The following is a 6000-nucleotide window of genomic DNA, read 5'->3' on the forward strand; positions in this document are numbered from 1 at the left end:
GACTCAGGAATTCTTTTTTAAAAAGTGACATTGAGGTAACCTGAAATTGTTTTGTTGTTTAGCTCTTGACACATGGTAGACGGTTTCTTTTTCATATTACCTTCTGTCTTCTTTACTGTCTGATCCTTTGTTTGGAAAACTCCAAATGCCTTGACACTCTAATCCTTTTTAATTGACCACTAAAAATATCACAGAGGAGACTGAAAGGTCTATCTAACTTATTCACTATATTTCACTGTACGAAAAAAGTAGTTGGACTTTGTTTCTTTGGATACATCATTGTTAAATGTTTCTCCTCAGTGCTATGATGTCACATTTATTGTTTTTGTACATTGGAGGCTTTATCTAAATTTTCAAAACTGATAAAATTTGTAGATGAACGAATTTGTTGCATATTTATCTGTTCTTTCCTTTTCTATTAAGGTGTGATTTGATCAATATTTTAGAAAACCTATGATTAAGCTTTTGGCATTTGTGAAAGATATTGAATTTTCTGCCTGGAAAATTGAAATCTTTTGGACATGGCAAATCAGAAATTAAATATCAGAATTTCTATAGTTGTATCTGTGATAGAAGATCTGTTTTTAACCATCAATATATCTCAATACTTAATATTCTTTAATCATTTTGTTTATATATTTTTGCTTTCTTCTTTTAAAACCACTTTAAATGGGCTTTATGTGACTTGGAACCTTGCAGATAATGGCATTTATATTCCTTATCAGAGTTACCAGATGATGCAGATATTTCTCAGTATAGTCTTTCCCTACTTTAGTATTGGAGGTTGATATGACTTATTACTATACAAAACTAGCCTTAGGAATTGTATGGATGTAGGAAAGTATATAGAAGAAACTTGTGGTAGTATAGATGTTTCTGAAGTGTGTATTTTTCCTGTGATTTGCCATTGTGCCAGCTATTGCTGAATAGTTGGTCAGCAGTAGAAGGAGTGAGTGAATGGCTTTTTTAGAGAGCTAATCACTGCATTCAGAGACAGTGGATCATAAAATTGTTTACTACATTTACAATTAGGATGGTGATTCACAAATAAATTTCAATGGCATTCTTTCTGGGATTTTTTTTTTTCCTCCTGAGCAAAGGCATCTTAGACTAAATCAAATTTTTGACATTATTGTCCCCATCATCCTTATCATTTTTACCACCATCATCATCATCATCCAGATATGTTCATGGAACTTTATTTGTTATTTGAAAAATACACTAATGATTGCTCTTTATAAATAAAATGCTTTCCTGTCTTTTTAAGCTTTCATTGAGCAAAGTAAAGTCTCAAGGAAGAATATAGTCTAACACAAAATACTGGATAACTTCGATTATTGAATTTTTTATTTGTACTAAACTATAATTAAGAAAAAATTTACTTCTTCCAAAAAACTTTTTTACACAGATTGGAAGGGTTTAATTAGATTTTAATGCTTAAAAGCTTGAGCCCTGCTATTAATTTCATTAAAGTGAACTTATGTTAGAGAAATGTGGAAGGAGAAGGCGTGGGATGAATATTTTGATATTCTGACAAAAGGACTTCATGGATGTATAATTCATGTATAGCCAGGTTTTAAATACAATACAATCTTCAAAAACAAGTTCTCAATAGGTTCAGTTGAAAATTTCTTCTGATTGTACTTAGTATTTCTTTAATGATCATTAAGAACTTGATATCTTTCAAAATCTTGAGGTCATCATTGTGAATATCAGTTGTCAGAGCATAACATATTGAAGGGGTATACATTTGAAATGAGATATCCTGTGAATTGTTTTGAAAAATTCCCTAATATTAGCTTGGTTGAAATTATTGATAAGTTTAACAGAAAGTATATTATTTGTGCTTTCTAAGATTTGGATAAATCCTATTTATTTGCACTATTTTAGTAATTTTACATTATATTTATTAAGAAATAATTTAGGAATTGTTATCTCAATCCTTTGTTTAAATATTTTTAAGTTAACCAGTAGTGTGAGACTGGAAGATTTACTCTACAGTGACATATTATTAAAATATAGAAGATATGTGTCTTGAAACCAGATGGCTTAAAGGAGTCTGCAGTAGGCCTGCTCTGGGAGGCCTGGGACACAATATTGACTTAATGTGGGATTGAGCTCACCTTACTTGCAGGCCTACATATGACACCTTCACCACTAACGTGTACTTGCTTGGGTTAGGAGTACGTTTAACTTTTAGGCCTCTAATGCCTTTATTTGACTGACATTCTGACCTCTCCTGTATTTCCAGACTTCAAATTGGGTTTATTTACATGGCAATAAACAAGAGATAATCCTAGCATTATATTGCCACCTATTTCTTTACAGCCCATCGTCATATAATGCTATGATGATACTGTCATAGAATTTTAATACCAGAATAGTTATGATTACATTTAGATTTTGCAGGAGTATTTTTGTTTTAAAATTTTTATTTATTTTTAATAGATGGGAATGATTATATTGAGTTAAATATCAAAATCTATAGTTACATTGAGCTTTTAGATATTTAGCATATGTTGCTAAGTCTTAGTCATGTAATAAATATAATAGTTACGCAGATTTTTTCCTCTGATTTCTCATCCTTTTAAGCCATAAGATAACCCTTAGACATATTAGCTGTGAAATTGAAAAAAAAAATGACTGCCAAGTTGACATTAAATTAAAATCTTTTGTTTGTATGGTAGACAGAATAATGATCCCTTCAAAGATTTCCACATCCGAATCCCTGGAACCTGTGAACATGTTATATTACATGACAAGGGGGAGATTAAGGTTGATAATCAGATGATCTTGGGTTGGTGAGATTATCCTGGACTACTCTGGTAAAAAGATCTTTAGACATGAAATAGGGAAACAAGAGAGTCAGTGTCCAAATCAGAGAGAAATTTGAAGATGCTGCACTGCTGGCTATGAAGGTAGAGGAAGGGACCATAAACCAAGGAATGCAAGCTAGAGAAGCCAAGGAAATGGATTCTTCCCTAGAGCCTCCAGAAGGAATACAGGTCATGCTGTTAAGTTGTTTGAATTCCTTATGCATTTTGTATAGTAACCCCTTATCAGATATATGGTTTGCAAATTTTTTCTTCCATACATCCCCTTTTCACTCTGTTAATTGTTTCCTTTGCTGTGAAGAAACTTTTTAGTTTGATGTAATCCCATTTATCTATTTTTGCTTTTGTCAACTGTGCTTTTGGTGTTATATCCAAAAATTTGTTGCTCAGACGAATATCAAGAAGCTTTTTCCCTATGTTTCCTTCTGGTAGTCCTATGTTTTCAGGTCTTACATATAAGTTTTTACTTCATTTTCTGTTGATTTTTGTGTGTGGTGTGAGATAAGGTCCAATGTGTATATCCAGTTTTCCCAACACCATCTATTGAAGAGACTGTCCTTTCTCCACTTTGTATTCCTGGCACCTTTATGGAAGATAGGTTGACCATAGATATATGAATTTATTTCTGGGCCCTCCATTCTATTCCATTGATCTATATGTCTTTTTTTATGCCAGTACCGTACTGTTTTGATTACTGTGGCTTTGTGATATATTTTGAAATCACAAAATGTTATACAGCCCAGCTTTGTTCTTCTTGCTTAAGATTGTTTTGGCTATTTAGGGTATTTTGTGATTTCATATAAATTGTAGGATTTTTTTTTCTATTTGTGTAAAGAATGCCATTGGGATTTTGATAGAGATTGCATTGAATCTGTATGTCACATTGGGTAGTATAGACATTTTAACAGTATTAACTTTTTCTATCTATGAACATGGAATATCTTTCCATTTATTGTGTCTTTTAACATTTCCTTTATCAATGTTTTATAATTTTCAGTGTACAAGTCTTTCACCTCTTTGGTAAAGTTTATTCCTAAGTTTTTTATTATTTTTGTTATTGTTATAAATGGAATTGTTTTCTTAATTTACTTTTTGGATAATTTGTAGTATATAGAAATAAGATATAGATTTTTGAATGTTAATTTTGTATCCTGTAACATTACTGAATTTGTTTCTTAGGTCTAACAGTGTTTTTTTTGAGTCTTTAGGGTTTCCTCCATATATATGTATGGTATCTGCAAACAGATATGATTTTACTTTTTCCATTCCAATTTAGATGCCTTTTATTTCTTTTTCTTTTTTAATTGCTTTGGCTAGGACTTCCAGGACTATGTTGAAAAGAAGTGGCAAGAGGGAACATCCTCGCCTTGTACCAGATCTAGAAGGAAAGCTTTCAGATCTTTTCCATTGATTATGATGTTAGCTGTGGGCTTTTCATGTATGGCCTTTATTATGCTGAGATAAGATCTGTACCTATTTTGTTGATTATTTTAATCATGAATGGGTCTCAAATTTTGTCAAATGCTTTTTCTGCATCTATTGAGATGATCATTTTTTTTCTTTTATTTGGTTATCACTTTGTATCACATTAATTGATTTGCGTATGTTGAACCATCCTGGCATCCCTGGGATAAATGACACTTGGTCAAGGTGTATGATCCTTTTAATGTGCTGTTGAATTTGGTTTGCTAGCATTTTATTAATGATTTTTATATCTATGGTTATCAGAGATAATATCCTGTAGTTTTATTTTCTTGTAGAATCTTTTCCTGGTTTTGGTATTAAAGTGATCCTGGCCTCATAAAATGAGGAAGTGTTCTCTCTTCTATTTTTAGGAAGAGTTTCAGAAGGAATGGTATTAATTCTTATTTGAACATTTGGTAGAATTCACCTGTGAAGCCATCAGGTTCTTTGTTGGGAGATGTTTGATTATGGATTGAATATCCTTATTTGTTATTGGTCTGTTCAGGCTTTATATTTCTTCCTGATTCAGTTTTGGTAAGTTGTATATTCATAGGAATTTATCCAACTTTTTAGGTTTATCCAATTTGTTGAAATATAATGTCTATAATAATCCCTTATGGTCCATTTTATGTCTGAGGTGTCTGTTGTAATGTCTCCGCTTTCATTTCAGATTTTATTTATTTGAGTCTTCTTTCTCTTTTTCTTAGTCTAGCTAAGGGTTTGTCAATTTTTTTTTAATCTTTCCAAAAAACAACTCTTAGGTTAGTTGAGTTTTTTCTATTGTTTCTTTGTTCTCTGTTTCTTTGTTTTTTGTTCTAATCTTTATTATTTTCTTCCTTCTTCTAATTTTGGGCTTAGTTTGTTCTTGTTAGTGGACTTTAATACCTCACTTACAATAATGGATAGAATATCCAGACAGAAATATCAGTATAGAAACAGCTGCCTTATACAAGAGTGTAGACCAAGTGGTTTTAGCTTACATACATAGAAATTTCCACTAAATGACATAACAATACACATTCTTCTCAAAAAACATGGAATATTGTCCAGGATAAGTCATATTTTTTTGGTCACAAAACAAGTTTTAACAATTTTAGGAGGTCAAAATCATTCCAGTTATTTTTTTCTGACCATAATGGAACGAAACTAGAATTCAACAACAATAAATAAAATGGGAAAATTTACAAATATGTGGAACTGAACACACTCTTGAACAACCTTTGGGTCAAAGGGGAATCAAAGGGAATTTCAACGTATCTCAAGACAATTGAAAATGAAAACAGACTTTACCAAAACCTGTGGGGTGCAGTAAAAGCAGTAATAAGGAAGTTTATAGGGATACATGCCCTACATTAAAAAAGAAGGATTTCCCGTAAACAAGTGTTTTTAGCACAAAGATTAATAGCTTAAATTTAGAATCCAAAACTTGTAGCTCCTAGATGAGACCCTAGATAACTACCACGTTAACTAACCACCAAGTTTCATACCTGTAAAATGGAAATAATAAATGTAACCACTTCGTAGGGCTATTCAAATGAAGTTCTCAGCATAATATCTGCCATCATTATAAGTATTTAATAAATGTTCTCATTGTTACTTTTCTCCTCGAGGAAGTGACCATATCCTGTTTTCTCCACTATGCCCAGCACAATCCTGAGGTCATAATAGCAGCACAAAGAGGTAATTTTTTTTTTTTTTTTTT

The 6000-nt window shown here is 31.6% G+C and overlaps 1 protein-coding gene across 1 annotated transcript in view; it reads left to right on the forward strand.

Moving 5' to 3' along the window:
* MEI4 (meiosis-specific 4 homolog (S. cerevisiae)) overlaps positions 1-6000 on the forward strand; it is an 83147-nt gene that overhangs the window by 35805 nt on the left and 41342 nt on the right. The gene's annotated exons all lie outside the window — the stretch shown is intronic.

This window comes from Propithecus coquereli, unplaced genomic scaffold (genome assembly GCF_000956105.1).
Source record: "Propithecus coquereli isolate 6110/MARCELLA unplaced genomic scaffold, Pcoq_1.0 Scaffold24, whole genome shotgun sequence".
NCBI lineage: Eukaryota > Metazoa > Chordata > Mammalia > Primates > Indriidae > Propithecus > Propithecus coquereli.